Source organism: Cyprinus carpio, chromosome B1 (genome assembly GCF_018340385.1).
Source record: "Cyprinus carpio isolate SPL01 chromosome B1, ASM1834038v1, whole genome shotgun sequence".
NCBI classification, from domain to species: domain Eukaryota; kingdom Metazoa; phylum Chordata; class Actinopteri; order Cypriniformes; family Cyprinidae; genus Cyprinus; species Cyprinus carpio.
In genome coordinates, this window is record NC_056597.1 from 34,447,640 (window position 1) to 34,464,795 (window position 17,156).

Below are 17,156 nucleotides of genomic sequence, written 5' to 3' on the forward strand. Positions count from 1 at the left end.
ATAAATATAGACGTGTAAATACATGTAAATATTTTCAAAATATATAATGTATGTGTCTGTTATTTATTACCATACATAATAAATATACACAGAAGATATTATGCAACACAAAACGTTTCTTTTGTATGTGATTAATCGAGATGAATCGTTTGACACCCACTACTACGAACCTTTAAGAAACAAAGTTAATTTAGCATTTTCATATTAAAAACCTAAATATTAGTGCTAAACCACATTGTTGCAAACCATGTAGAATAGAAAATGCCATATAAAATCATATTAAAGCAGAACTAATTATGCATGGTACTATATACATGTATACAATGCAATGGGGGATGGTATTACTGCTTTGCACATATGCTCCGCCCCCTTTTTGAATCAACCGGTCTAGCAGTGGCTTCCTGCATGTTTTTATTTAAAGCCTTAGTTTTTTTTAAGTGAACGGCCTCACTTATTTTCCCTTGCATTGTGCCTAGTTTCACAAAATAAACTTTTTTAAATTTCAACCTGTTTATCCTCGGTGCACTTTTTGAGGCACAATTTAAGAAGTGAATGAATGAATAGCTAAAATTGATGAGGGACCAAACAACCCAGATTGATGAGCAAGAGTGACTTTTGCCTTAGGCAGAATAGACTGCTCAAAAGCCAGCTGAAGCCTCGGAGGGTGATATCTGACAAGCTGGCGGGGTGAGGCGTTTCCCTCCTGCTCCAGAGGGAAGGTGTTCGTCGACAGAGCTCCAGTCACCCCACTTCTGACTCCTTAAGCCCCTCGCTGGTCTCTGATCTCTGCATATTCCCCACCCGACCCCCCAACGCACGAGTCACAGAGTGACTTCACTGTCCAACAACAAAGGATCCTTTCATAACACAACGCTATCCACACACTCACAGCTAACCTCCACGCTGATGCTGGAGATGAGCGCACGCTCGACTCAACCCGAGCTGCAGTTCACTTCAATCTGTTTGTAATGTGTGAGAGAGACGAGACCGTCCTGTTTGTTATGGCCATTTTAGCAGTGCAATAGAGAGAACTTTGTTTTGATAAGCTCCAAACGCTTATTATCTCAGATTTATATTAACGTAAAATGCAAAGTTTAGTTGGTTTTGTTGTATGTTGTTACTAGTCTGTTTTTTTATTTATTCATCTGTTATGAAATTATAAACAAATGTGAAAGATTTGCACATTTTCATCAATGTCATGTTTTGCATGAAAAACTTGTCTGGATAGACAAAATGTGGCCACAGAAGATCACAGTGTTTAACAGAACCGCAACCACAGAAGTTTGTACATTTATCCCTCCTCTTTTTACATAACCATTGGTGTGCATTAATGATTTAGAGCATCAGACCCAATGCATGCTGGTCCGTCAGTTTAGTGCAGAATCTGTTGTCTTGGAGAGCAGCTGTACTCTTAGCCGAGTCAGCATATGAACAGTGTTTGTGTTGCACTGAATTAAACATACAAGGGAGTTTGATGATGATGGAATAATTAGCCGAAAATATATCCTAAAATTCAAAAAGGACAGAGCCGAATGGATCCGGAGATCAGCTGAAGAGATGAGTGTGAGAAAGAGAAGAAAGACATGAGATCAGTGGAGAACAAAAACAGCGAAGGGACAGTGTTTGTGTTCATGAACAAAATAAACAAGATTTTTATGATACTGAATATCATTGGTGACATTTTTGTAGGAACAATAAAATAAAAAAACGCTTTTTATTTTTTGATTTACTTTTTTTAATACAAAAATTTTTATTAAAATGTTTGTTATGCATTTCAGCATGTAAGTGTGCACAAAATAACAGAACGACCTAGCCCTGCTGACATCATTTTTTTTACAACAGCTTTTCAAAAAAACTTTAACGTAAAAATTGGTACATAACTTGATAGCATTTTTGTTATAATGGTTGTGTTTTTTCATTAATTTAGAAATTTCGACCAAATGGAAAAAAAAATGGACAAGAATTTTCTAAATTTTCTAAAATAATCTAAAATAGTATAATGTCTGAAATGAAGTAATGCTAAAACTATTCAATATAAAACAACTTTTCTTTAAAGGTTTGAAGTTTATTATTTTATTTCTTTATTGATGACAGTGGTGGCTAGTACCACAATGTCACAGTTTTTGTTGACAAAAACTTTTGTAGTGCTCATTATTCTCATATCAGATGATTTTAAACTGACTTTATAACCTCAGAAATGACAGACTACACTCTTAAAAATAAAGGTTCCAAAAGGGGTTTTCACAGCAATGCCATGAAAAACCAGTTTTGGTTCCCCAAAAGAACCTTTCAGTGAACAGTTCTTAAAAAGAGACATTTTTTCTTAGTTGAAGAACATTTTAAAAATCTAAAGAATCTTTTTCCACTTTAAAGAAACTTTTTTAACATCCATGGAGCGTTTTGTGGAATGAGATGCGGATAGGATGACTAATTCAAAGTTCTTTAGAGAAAGAAAAAGGTTTAACTTTTGCAAGGAGCGTCGTAGATGATAAAAACATGACTTAACAACAAGGGGAATTAACACATTTATCGAGACTTGAGAACTGAATCAAGCAGACCCACTAGGTTTTTCACACATGGGGAGACATAAGAACTTAAAGGCGCCAGGGTCAAGATCACCCCTATAAGTCAAAAAAAATCACTTGGACCAAACAGTACTACTTCGGTTTTTGTTTTTGTGAGATTATGTGTAAGCCTATACTTTAAGCTTCCTGTAACCACGCCAGCAGGACCTCTATAGAGCTTGAATCATTGTGTTTTAAGGGGCAGGTACTTATTGTGGTGTCATCAGTGTATAAGAAGTGAAAGATACTCCATATTTTAAAAAGATGGAGCCCAATGGCAGCAGGTATAAAGAGGAGACAATGTTGGAGCAAGAATAGATCCTGAGGGAACACCACAGGAGAGATGTGCTGCTGAAGAAGTGTGTTTTCCAATGCATACAGAAAACTTCCTGTTAGTTAAAAAGGATTGAAACCAAATTGGAATGCAACGGTGCCTATGAATGCCTACAATATTTTCTAGTCGGGAAATAAGAATTGTATGATCAACAATATGAAAGCTGAGCTAAGATCTAAAAGGGACCAGAGCAACAGCTCATAGCTGAGAATTCAAAGCTGAGACATCATCCTGAGCAGAATATTAACGCTGACAATCTCAGACTATCATACACAAATGGCCCGACAGCTGTCAGTCAGTCAGTCAACGTTGCTGATCAATCAGTGACTGTTTAACGACAACCAAAGCATACCTTCTCACAACAAAGAAACAGTGTAAAAACACCTGCATATATAGAAATTAATAAACAAGACATAGAAAACAAGTAAAGCAGACACTAGATCTAAATATGAGAAATATATGCTGAACTCTCTGAAACCAATTTTTCATTTTAATTTACAGGTTAATTTCATTCAGCACATATAGGCTAGAAAATTATTTATTTCGTAGACTAACAAAAGTTTTAAAATTTCTTTTGGTTTTGTTAATTAATTTCTTTGGAGTTCAGATGCATTTTGAAAACTTCCAAAAAACTTCATAATAAAATAAAAAAAACAAAAATTAAATGTGCCCGGGCTGACTTACAGTGTTTTAAATTTCCATTCACTAAAGGAAGCTTACCTCTTCTCAGATATGCGCCAAACTAAAGAAAACTCCATCCAGGTGGACAGACTCAGGAGTTGTCGAAATAAGTGAGAACAGTAGTTCTGTATGTCGGATAAAATGCTAAAAATAATCACGTAAGGAGTGAGGCAGGATGTCCCCAGCAGTCTCCGTGCACTGACAGCTCTCCAGAATAACTCTGCGTCTGTCTACGAAGCGCGAGAGCTGACGTCATGGGAAAGGCACCGCGAGGATTATGGATAAATGAAGTCCGCCCATTAGTCACCCCTTTCTTTTGGATTTGTAGATGTTATAAACCCCAAAAATGTGTTGTTAGTGGCCTCATGAATAATAATATAATACCATTGCAGCTATAAACAACATTATACTAGGTTTTTTTCTTTCAATGTCACACCTTGTACCATTTCATTACCGTACGATAGAATGTCATATAGAATAACAACTCCAAAAGAACAATGCTAAATGTACTAAAATGTGACTGCACTGGACGAGTGATAGACGAGAATAGAACAGAATAGAATAGAATAGAATAGAATAGAATACAATAGAATAGAAAGGGATCGGCATTTCATAACAATAGAAATACAAAACCCGTTAGTAGAACAGAACAGAACAGCACAGAAATCAGCATGTAAGGGAAGGCAGGGAATGTTGCATTTATTGTCCATAAGAAGATAAAAAACAGTATATAACAGAAAAGAACAGACAGACTATAATGAGATAGGATAGAAAAGATATGAGAGTAGATAGAGTAGATAGATAGATTAGCTAGATTAGATACAGAGATAGATATAATTGTAAGATAGATAGATTAGATGATAGTTAGCATTTTTAGCTACTGGCTTAGAGAAGGATAGGACCAGACAGACAGATAGACGATGTGTGAACAGATCAAACGATAGATGAGAGATAGACTAGGGCATAGATTACGGTTATGCTAGAGGAAGATCGCTTCAGATGATATGTTGCATTAGACTATGGCATAAGAAATAAAAAAGCCTAGATATATTAACAGAGACAGAATAACATAGTAGAATAGAATAGAGTTAGACGATAAAATAGAATAGACCAGACCAGAATAGAATGTTTAGGGAAGGATCAGGGATATGTTCGACTTTTACTTGGCAAGATGAATTAAACAGAACAGACAGACATGACACACAGACAGCAGAACACAGATGTAGATAGATATATTAGATAGATAGGATAGGAATAGATAGATTAGAATAGAAGATAGATAGTAGAGATTAGTATATAGATAGTTAGGATTCATTAGATAGATAGCTCAGACTAGACGCTAGTAGTAGACTAGCATAATATGGACATACGAACAGCACGCAAAATTAGACTTGATAGATATGAATTAGATACAATTTCATAGACTAGACTAGACTAGACTATTAGCTATAGGATAGACATAGATTAGAAGTAGACACGAACAGAATACGCGATAGATAGTATAAATTTGATATCGATTAGTGCTAAAATAGTATGCAATAGATCCGATTTCTAGCATAATATAGATCCATAAAATAGATAGAATATAGAATAAGAATGTAAATCCGACTTGATTAGGTACAGACAACAACAATCAGACTAGATAGACTAGATAGATTGACTGGACGCTAGACTTGGGGTATCCCCAGACAGAATAGATAGCACGATGCTGTAGAATAAATATTGAATAGAATAGATCTATATAGAATAGAATAGAAATTAGGAACTCAGAAGCTTACATACTAGATTAGAACAGAATAGAATGAATGGCATATACAGCGTAAGATATATAAAATCGTTTAGCAATAGACAGACTAGTATAGCCAAAATAGCAATCAGATGATAGAAATAGAAAATAATAGACTAGAGCAGTTTTTACAATGTGGGAATATAAAATCCCAGGGCAGATCATGTTGTCTCGTCGGCTACCCAATTAATTTGTTTGACTAGAGCGAGTGTTTGTCATGCGTAGATTAGGGTAGTCCGATGATGGTGTGTTAGAAGACACAGGTCGACAGTCAGGACAGTATCCCACACAAACAGGCAAACATGGGACAGCCATGAGCGTTTACTACTCACAAGTTTTAACCTGTATGTCTCTACTTCAGACATACAGCAATCCCCAAAAGTACCCCGTAACATAGTCAGATTTAGCAAGGATAGCTCCACACGGCATTAAAACACTATAGATCGATCCTCTGCCGTAGGCAAGCTGATACCTGGCACAGGGCACTAATCTGCATGTGTTCTATGTCAATATCGGTCTGTCATGACCGTCGTCTGTCGCTTCAGCCTCGATCTCTTCGTGGTGTTCCCTCGTCAGGAGTCACGGATCACGCATTCGGGAGGCGTTGTTTTCACCCCCCCCCCTTCCTCTCTAAAGTAGTACGTCGAGATGGAGTCCTGGTTCCCCGCGACATCAACACACGCACTACATAGCAACCGCCTGCGCCGACTTGCTCTGAACGTGCATGTGGGTTAAAGTTCGCGCCCCTCTGCCACGGCCTTACATATGAAAATCGACTATGCTAACGCCGGCAAATATTAACTTATACCGTCACTGCCAAGGGCCTTGTTGTCATGCTGTCATGGAGACAGTTGCCCCTAGTATGATTACTGTTTACACCGTGTTTTATACCCTGAACTTGGACGGGAAGAGGGGAAACAAAAAGGACTGCTTGGCTGGTGCTCTCTTGATGTCTCGTAGTGTGTGTGGTGTGGTGAGTGTGTTTATAGCCTGGCGTAGGATATAGAAAGATAATATTGTTGAAAGTCTTTTGTCCCCATGACACATTAGTTTGTTGTGTGTTACATGTCTAGTTCTTTTCGCTGCTCTGTGGATCTCCAACATTCCGTGCACCATAGACAATGCAGAACCAATCAATGAGTATGACCGAGCAGAGCTTTAGGATTGCACTTACCGCTCTTCAACAAAGGATTTCAAACGACCGACTGCACAACTTTTAGACTTGAATGACAGACAGACAGGTTTGTTGGAACAAATGAGATTAGATAGATAGTTTGACATAGTATCAGATGTATCGATAGATAGATGCTGGATTCGATAGATTAAGCCAGCTGCCAGCACAAGCCTGACAGAACAATCTAGTACTTGGTGGTTGTACTATGTTTTCTTTACTATTTTTATACAGAAAATGACAGATTGTTTAACAGACTGTTGAACCAGATAGATAAATCGCTAGATAGATAGATAGATAGATAGATATAAGATAGATAGAATAATGATAGATAGATGGATGGATTGATGATGGATGGATGGAGGATGGATGGATGGATGTATGGACATGCAGATAATAGTAGGACAACGAGAAAAAGGTGACAGCCAGACAGACAGACCGACAGACAGATAGATAGATAGTAGATATATAGATAGATAGATAGATGATAGCTAGATGATGATAGATCGATAGATAGAATAGATGAGGGTGTTTCGTAGTATTCCGGTAAGGCAGACATCCTAAAGTTTGCTCTCTATCGCCACTGCTGTATATACCGCACAACACAACACATGTGTCTGTTGTGCTGGCCTTCATCTTTATTCAACCGGAACCGTAATGCCCTCGTTCAGTCCACGGTCCTCCCTCGTCAAAATAATGAGTTTTCCATAGCGAATGTTTTTACAGCTCAGTGGAACGAACGTCCTGTCTGTCCCCTGCAACTCCTTTCCTCCATATCCTCGAGCTTGAATGATGATGGTAACACATTTCACTCTTATACGCAACTGTAGGCCTGCATACCAGTTGTTTGATTCATCATTATTTAATCTCATCCTTTTCACTTATGGAATTCTGCGGTATTCTATGTATCATGAGATTTACATGTTTATAACACTAAAACAGTGATTGCGCAGAAGCTGCTCTTTTCACAGCTTTTCCTAAAACTCCCATAAGAATCCCCAATGAATAATAAAAGTCATTGGCGCTTTTGGTAAATTTAATGATTCTGACAGCGACAGCTCATTTGGTCGTGAAGAATCTTAGAGATCATTTAGTTAAAATTCGATTTTGACTTTTAATTGCTACAAATATGATGTTCAATATAATATAAAGATATTTCATTTTGAGTTTTTTTTTTCCTCTTTTCATTGCGTTTGCTTTGCCACTGGTACTTCACATGTGCCCCGGGATGGTTTCTCAAACTTTGGCTAACGAACATTCTTCCATTCCGTGAATAGAACGCGTGCGTTATGTTATCTGTGTTAAATAGCCTAATGGTTAAAAAACATGTTAGATCAAAAACGTTATTTTGTTCAATGCGCCATGGTGCCATCAAAAAAAAAAAACATGTTGTCTACTTTTAGTTCTGATGTGGGTCAATCCTTTTTTTCCATACACTGCCTCCTATACTTTGATTTTCAAATTAATGTCTTGTTAAACTTAACATTTTATAGCTTTTCAGTGGAGTTTGTGGAAAGGTGCTGAGTTTTGCAAGAATTAATTTTGACTTTATTATTATCAAAGTCATGTCTCCACACACTATAATGACGTGAACAAAAAAAAATAATAATAATCCAAAAACACTTTTTCTTCTCAGTCCAGTGGGTCATAAACACAGACTGAAGTCATTTAGCTGATTAAGATTTTAGACAAGCGCTCGGCTTAACATGATCCCACGTCAGAATGCAAACCCTGCTGGCGCGCTCTGATTGGACGAAGCGTCTTTCTGCTGGAGACCGTGTCCTGGATCCCGACCGAAGCCCGAGCGCTCCGGGCTTTCAACTGGTGGATCCTTCGTGGGACCTCGGTTGAGCGCAGTCGCGACACGAACGTGTGAGTATTTTCATAATAGATGCCGCGGAAACTAAGTTTGTGCAGCCAGCGAGCCCCATGACTAGAGAATTCGCCACGCACTGATGGTTTAAAGGAACCGCCACATTAACATCTAGTCATCGATTTTTACTTACCCTCGTGTCTTCCAAACATGTTTAGAAAACGTTAACACTTTGTTAACAATGTAAGTGAACGGGGATGGAGCAGTCAATTTCCAAAAAGAAGTGCATACGACTTGTGGCGCTATATTGTCCCTTATGAAGCAACCACTAGTTTTGTGTGAAGAAACAAATTTGGCACAAAACAGTTTGTTTACGTAGTTCAAATGTCATTGTTCTAGTATGTTTTTTATATTTCCCTGACAACTTTTAATATGCCGAATCGCATAGAGATTTAGAGCACGATTTTCAATAAGCAATGATTTAATTCAGATCCGTGGAATATAATTATTATGTATTGTAAGGATATTTTCTATGTGCCTTTTGTTCTCTGGGGCTTGACAGCTCCAGTCTCCATTCCACTTTCCTTGTGTGTAAAAGAAGCAGTTTGGTATGTGCATTTGTATGTTCACTCAGTGAATCAGTGTTTCCTCCACCTTTCAGTGCTGTGTATCTGTACGTGTAATGTGCATGTTTTTTGGCACAAACGGCGACCGCTTAAAACTTCCTGCTTGTGCTTTGTCCACCACAGAGAACCAGCGATCTGGCAGTTCAGAGCGCAAAAAGATGAGCAACAGAAACTGGTAATGACCTGACAGATGTGGTGTGTGTTTTTATATGTTCATGCTGTGTTGTCACGTCGCTGTGCTGTGTTTGACAGGCCGTGCCCTCCTGTGGCTGCATCCGGTGTGCAATGAGACCGGGGAAGAAAAATCACGATCATGGGCGTCGTGAATGCAGATCCGGACCGTTAGCTTTGTAAACACACAGACACACCACAAGTGCTCACACACGTGCTGGAACCACCCTGGAGACACAGCTGTGTGAATGTTTTCCTGCGCTCTTTCTCTGATGCGTTTTGCACATCGTCTGACGTTGTGCTGCGGGGACGTGCTCTTGATCTGTGCGTGCGGTTCGACGACCGGAGATTTTGCGAAACGCCTGTGTTTCTACAGCTTGGGCGAGGAGTGAGAGGTCAATACTCCTCTTCCCCTTCCTCGCAGAGGCAGCCTTTCAGGTCATGTCATCTTCTGAATTCAACACAATGACCTCCATGTTTTGTGTAGTGATACATTATTTGCAAACCTGAACGTTGGCTGTCTTTTTAATAGTAGAGTTTTTAGTGGTGTTATTGAAGGCTTTTAACCCCATAAACATATGAAGAATAGTCGAAAAAGTGGTACACTTTAGAATAGGGACCAATTCCACATTACTAGTGTGCTTGTACATGCCTATTATTAGATAATTTGAATGTTTTATTAGATTATACAGCACATATTCCGGCTGATCATATTCTACATCCCTGGTTAATGTTTTGTTAATAGAGGTAATTGGACCTTAAAATAAAGTGGTGACTGAAAAATATTTTCTATATTTTTTTTAAATGGAAATTTAAGAAAGTGTGCATTTGTGTTTTTTTATTGTATTGTATTTGATCATCAGGCTTCTGTGGCTCATAATCGTATGATATATGTGAATACGAAGGACGAGGCCCCAACGAGGCTGAACTAAGGAAAGTGTGCCATTTGGTGCAGTGCCTGTGTTTAAATGATAAAATTCTTGATAGTTTGGTAATGTAAAATCATGAGAACTTTATAACAGTAAGAGTCGATACAAAAACCTTATATATATATACACTCTATATATATCGATATAATGTTGTCTCATAAGATTATTCAATTGCTTAGTTTTATGCCAAAGCTCTGGAGTTTTTCAAACATATAACGCATGCATTACATTGTTGACTGAGAGATGAATGAATAAACCTTCCGCAAAGCCTGATATCAAATGTAATGTTAGTTGTAAAAAATAATCTATATAATTATTCTGGATATCACGTACACCTAAACCTAAGTGCTTCAGCCCAGTAAGTGTTTGGCAATACAATATAAAATTTATTCTCATGTGTACTTTATAAAAATAAGTAAAGTTTTCAGAGCAATAGACACGTGAAGCCAAGCCGAAGAGTGACTTTTATTATTTTATATAGTCCATGTAGCCTTGCATAAATGTAATCCTAGAGTTACTGATGAATATATCAAACCAAAATAGTCGAAATAACTGTTCATCTGCTGACACTCTCTGTCCTACAAACAAGCAGAACATGACATGCAATTTGGAAGCTGTAATGTGACGTCTAAATGGTGTTGTTTTTTTCTCTCCTTGTTGTTGTTCAGCTTGAGATTCATTGCGATCCAACCGCGCTTCCGTGTGCTTGTGGACTGCCATCAGCTCTTTGACTCTTACCACCGCGTGACGCCGGGACAGCCATCCGACATCATCCAGATCAGCGCAGTCTGACCCTCCAAGCTCACTGACGTCTGCTGCGTGTCCGTTCTGGCACTAAAGCTGTCTGTCTGCCGAAGGATGCTCCGAATCAGCTAGAACTCTGATTGATGCATTTTGAGCTATAAGGAACATTTATTTTTATGCAGCATCACAATTAGCATTTTAGCAAAGTCAACATGAAATGCCAGTCGCATCCATTTATTCGTTTTTTCTGGAAGTGCAGAACAAGAGTTTCAAATAGGGTTGATTTGATTGTGAGTATTTTGTAGTTCAAACCATAAGTTCGCATCCTTCTGGACTCAATAGGATTTTCCTTGGCTTTTGGATTTTTGCAGAAAAAGCTCTGTGACCAATCTTTCACACTCCATTTTTGTTATCTCACAATCTTTTGATACTGAACATAATCACCAAACGTAAAAAAACGAAATGTAAACAACACCCTACAACCAGATCATGTAACTTCAACATCACCATCAGCTTTTTAAAACGTTTCGCTGAACGTTCAACTTAATGTTTGACACGGCACCCTTATAAGCACATGAGGCTGTGAAAGCGATGTGATTAGAGTTTTACAACCTCTGTGGTTTAAATGTATTCCACTTGTTAGCAATTGTGATAAAATGAAAAAAATGGGAGCTTGTTTTCACCAAAGAGCTTATTTCAGGAATTGCACCCAAAAAACCCTTCAGAAAAACCAGCTCTGGACTTCAGTGCTAAAATGCCACTGTTTTTGAACTACAGAAATGTGCAGTGCACATTAGTGAATTTCAGAGTGAATTACAATTTAAACATTTTTAAAACTATATTAAATCAGACCAAGAGCATGCATTGAAACGTAAATAAGGGTCGTTTTGCATCGCATGTTGACTTATGGCACTTAAAGTGGGCATGCAGAATGAAGAAATTAAGATGAATTTTTGCATCTAACAACAGCCGTTTAACATCTACGCTTCAGTGATAGCGATATATGAACGTACTAGCCTGAATGTGTACTCTCCAGCTATGTACTCCTTACACCCCCCGAGAGTATTGTTTATTTCCTACACATGTTAAAGACATAAAAAGGGTGACGCTGCGAGGTGCATCTGTCTTACGCAATGTATCTTTCCGATTACAAGCAGTAAACATACTGGTTTACGAGACGGCGTGATGAGCCCTGAGGATGTGAACGTCATTTAGGTGCTTTGGTTACTTGAGACCAGCAGAAAATCAGGGAAAAATCGTTGTCATTCCAGTGCTTTCTTTTCTGTTTATTTTTGTCTTAAACAAGGTGTGTCACTCACCTCTCTTGATTGACCACATTGTTTCTAATAATAAAGGCTTCTATTAATTGAATTGCTTGTCAGTGATGATTGTAGCACAGGGCAGGACGCACTATAATTGAGTAATATTGTAGTTACATTTGTATAAACCGGGTGCTTGTGAAACACAGTGATCTTGAGGTGCACGGAGTATTTTTTGGTGTTACAGACAGATTTTCAAACTTGCAACTGACTGGTGTGCTGCAACTCATGTTACTTAACCTCTTCATCCAGTCTGGAGATTTCATTTTAGTGTTCATTGAAGATTCTTCCGGCACAATTGTGCTGTTAAACTCCTGCTTCGGTTTTCCCTGTTGGCTTTCTTATCTCTGCTCTGCTTTCCCGTGAATGTTATGTCCTATTATCAATAAGCTAGTTCCTTAGGGTTGTCCTGCCAGTAGGTTTATAGTGACTGTATTATGCCGTGGGTACTTGCCAATAACGGACTTGTTTGGGCCGTAAGAAAAAACATAGAAAAACTTGATAAAATGAAAAATTGACAAATAATACATAATAATAATAAGAAGATAGATTATGCTAAACACTAGATAGATATAATACATAATAAACGATATAAATAATATCTATACTACATATAAAAATACAGTTCTGTAGTGAGTAAAAAAAGGGGACTCATATTTTCTAATTATATTTTGTTATAATTTTATATATTAATTTTTCAGTGTACATTGGGTCTTTCGACAAGCAGTGTACAAAGGTAATTTTTTTTTAATGGTAAAACAATTGTTAAAGTAGATAATAATAAACATTAATGTAATAATAAATGGTTTGAAAAAATGGAATAAAATAACTCGCATGTACAAAAAATTAACATTAACAATAAACAAAAACAATACATAAGCTTAAGCCTATGCTGAGTAGGAACAACAAAAAAAACTTTTTAATGTATGTAACAGAGACTCAATATTTTCACAGATTGTATTTTTGTATAAAAGCTAGGTAAGCAGTTTGCTAAACTATCCCCCCTCAGGGGGGAAGGTAACGTTAGTTGATCATTTATGTGTGAAGGGCCCTGGTGTTTCTGAACAGCTGTGATGGATTGATTTAATAACTTTACTCCTAAAGTGTGTCCTATGCACTTAAATACTGTCATTTAGAAACTATATTATTAATAATCGTTATATTACTACTTTTAAGTCTTGATATGTGTAATGAATATACAGTTACAGCCTAATTTAGATTTTTATAGAGTAGTGTGTCATTATAAGAAAATAAGAGCATCACTGCCCAATCGATAAATGCACGGGAATTTCGCAAAATATAAACTAAAGGAGTAAAATAATTAAGTTGGACAGTTGTTGTTGCTTTCTGATAGTAAAATTGTTTTGTATTTGTGCTAGATTTAGACTATTACTTTCTGTTCCTGTTTTAATCTTCCTTTTTTTAAAAGTATAATTTTCATAAAATAATAAAATGAATACGCAGTTACGATTATTAATATAGTTATTTGCAAAAGGTTTTATCCTTACAGGAAATTTGAGTAAATCTATGAAGCATAAGCACTATGAAGTTTATGGCGTGATGTATCTTAAATTAATTTACAATAATATAAATCAGAGGAGTAAATAATTCTTTTGGGAAAATCTGTTGAGCTTTTGAACTTAAATTTATTTTCTCCTCTATAAGATGCCTTAAACGGAGGTAATTAAGTGGTGTGGTGTAAACTGAGGTTTGGCAGAGATCTTGCTGTTTTCACAAGTGTCACTCCTCATGTTTGAAGCACCTTGGGCAAACAGCACTGACGAAGCTCCCAGGCGCGATACAAGACCATTTAAAAGCCTTGTTTTATTTGGTTTGCTTCCTTTGAAAATTATGCATTGAGTGACGTGGATTTCCAGAATGATCTGGTTTTCTGCTCCACTCAAGTCACCACTTCTCCCTTTGAGCACTTAATTAGTGTCTGATTTAAAGACGGTCCTTGGTTTTTACTTTATTAAATTTGATTTGAGTTAGACAACGGGAACCTGTTCCGGAAAATGGCCCCTTGAGCACTATCATAATGAGTGCTGCCTACAGAGGGAAACTTGCTTAGCGGAGTTACAATGGTGATCGTGGTTTGATAAAACATAAGCATGCATCTTGTTCATGCATGTAAAGATTAAGAAGATTTACTTTGTTTGGTCCTAAAAGGGCTGTTTTACTGAAGCACAAGCAGTGTGTGATGTTTTACTCTCTGTTAGTTTTTAGGGCTTAAAGCATTAACACGTATGCAGAGCTGTAGCAAAAGTGTTGCTTGTCTTTGCAAACACCAGTAATTAGACGCAGGATGATGCTGATGTACAAAAACGAGGCTTAAGTTCATTAAAGAGGAAGAATTAGTGATCATGCAGCGTCTCCCTGCTCTTCTCACTGTTGAGATTAAAACATGCAGCGTTGCAGAAGAGCTGATTTTCTGTTGCTGTGTCAGAAATCATTTCCAAACGACTTTTTGCATTTCACATGAAATCTAATTATGGTTTTGGACTAATCCTGAGGGCATCCTGACACTTTAATTAATTTGTAGCTTCCAACAGTCTCATCGTGTTCCCTCTCTAAAAAAACCTCTCTGTGATTTTCTGACATTTAAAAAATGTGATTAAAAACTATGTGGGCTATATATATCAGTATGACTATAATAATTGTAAACATAAAATATTACTTTGTAATATTTTAGTGGAGCATTTAAGAAAAAAATATAAAATCATTTTACTTTAGAGTACAGCTGTAGCTTTATTTTGGGGGAAATTTATAGGCACTTCTCATTACAAAAAGGGAAGATGATTTGGGGCATGTTGCATTTTCAAAGGCATGTTATCCTATGCCACACAAACTCAGATTAGTAAACATAGATTTTGATGTGGATTAGCATTTACTGTGGACCAGATTTATGTTTTGCTTGTGTAAATGAACACAAAGCCACACGTTACTCTGGAAAAACTGTGTATTCATTAAATTGGGGTTGCAATTTGATAATTGACCTATCCATGCTAATTTTGTTTTTATTTTGATTAATGGCATGCATCGTATTTCTTCTGCCAGAAAAAGTTTTCTCGAACAATAACAAATCTAGTAAAACTCTTTTTAGATTAGATCATCAAAGGCCCTGAGAATAAATTACCCTGCATTTGTACTTCAGTGTTTTTTAGTCATATTTTCCCGAATGCTAATCTGGCATGCAGGTGTCAGCTCTCGGCTGTGTTTCTGCTCAAGGCCCATGGAGCCTGAAAGTGATACGCATGTTTTCCTCCTCTCCGCCCCCGATGGAGGTGGCATCGAGGATGAGGATGACGATTTCAGCGACTTCAACGGCGTCCCCAACAGCACCAAGTTCTCGGAGTTCGACACGCCCACCACGTTCAACCAGTCTCGGCTTGAACGCCACTTCGCCCCCGGAGCTGCTGAGCAATGGAAGGATCGTGGGACTGTCCACTCAACCCACAGGGTCTACGAAAGCTAACGGTGTGACGCCTGGCTCTGGCCAGACCGCCACGCCCAATGGCAGAACGGTTTGTGTAGAGGAACTCAAAAGTTCAAACGAGCACCAAGCTCACATTGATCCCTGGAGTTCACACCGGGGTCTCGGACTGACAGTGACGCCATTGACGAAAATGGCCCCGCGAAGTGCTCACAAAGGGGTTTTGTGACATGAGACCAAGCCCCGGGAAGCCCGCTACCACACCACAAAACCAACAAATTTGATGTCAGTCCAGATGATTTTGCAGATTTCTGCCTTTTCAAATGCTGAACACAACACCCTTCAGGGGACGGGAGGGACGATTCGAATCAAGGGTGCATACCGCCACAGAATGTGCTAGCGACAGTGTTGAAGAGCGAGGAACTATTTTAGAAGACAATAGCAGGGACTCGAGAAAAAACAGGGTTTGGATTCTTTTCGGAAAACTCTGAAAGTCTCAGCAACGGTAAAGGGGTTTCTGTGAAGGGTCGGATATAGATCGAAGGGAGCTAGAAGCTGATGCTACTAAAGTGTTGGGCCGGGCAACCGTAGCCCTTAATGGTGTCACGTTTAGCGAAACCGATGAGAACAAGTGTCACCCGACTCTATTGGGGATAATCTCATGGCAAGAACAGATGAAAGCTCAGAGAGGAACCTTTAGAACGGAAACAGAAACTGAGACTCTTTTGTCGCCGCTCTCGGGACATATGCGCTCGAAGAATTTGCGACTTCCGCACGACCGGGATCGTACCCTCGCCTCCGCCTATCAGGAGGATACATCACTCCGGCCGACCACAGCCACTGGCCGAGGACGTGATGAGATTTTGGAGATTCGTGACTTTGGAGACGCCAGCTCGTTTCGCGCAATGGATTTTACTGATGTGACCAGCAGGGGTCTCCCAGCCCTGGCCGAAAAGGACCCGAGTCCCCGTGGAGGTCGAAGATGATGAATTTGGCGATTTGACACATCAACGACCTAGTAAACAGTACTTGGCATGTATGAGCACGACGTATTTGCGGAATTTTCCTGGAAGTGACAGTTTCGCAGATTTAGCTCTGCACAGGTGGGCGATAATGAAGGATGGCAGGCTTTTCTCTGATCCGGATCATATCCAGCAATGAAGGGGCATCAGTGGGCAATGTTTTGGCGGGAAACAGAATGCAGCGGCGTACAGAAAAAAACAGAAATGATTGGCAGGAAAGCCAACCACAGTTACGGCGCCCCTACTGCTGCGGGGGCACAAAGTTGTACAACTGGGTAGGTCTGATTACTTAAAAATACTAGTTTGATGGTTTATATTTACTGGGGGGGGGGGGTTTTACTCTTCCCCATTCTGTTATTCATTTTGTTGTCCTACCAGAAAAAATAGCACAGGAAATCAAATCAGATTGAGGAATGAACCTGGACAGGATGGTTTACTCTGTCTACAGAGCCTTTATAACGTCTATTTTTTTTACCAATACCTTTCAGTAATAAATACATTTACATTTAGGTCATTTCAGCAGACGCTTTTATCCAAAAGCGCGTACAATGAGACAATGCAAG

The 17,156-nt window shown here is 38.5% G+C and overlaps 1 pseudogene; it reads left to right on the plus strand.

Moving 5' to 3' along the window:
• The first annotated feature begins 15,329 nt into the window (after window positions 1-15,329).
• Window positions 15,330-16,557, plus strand: LOC122135807 (annotated as a pseudogene).
• The last annotated feature ends 599 nt before the right edge of the window (window positions 16,558-17,156 follow it).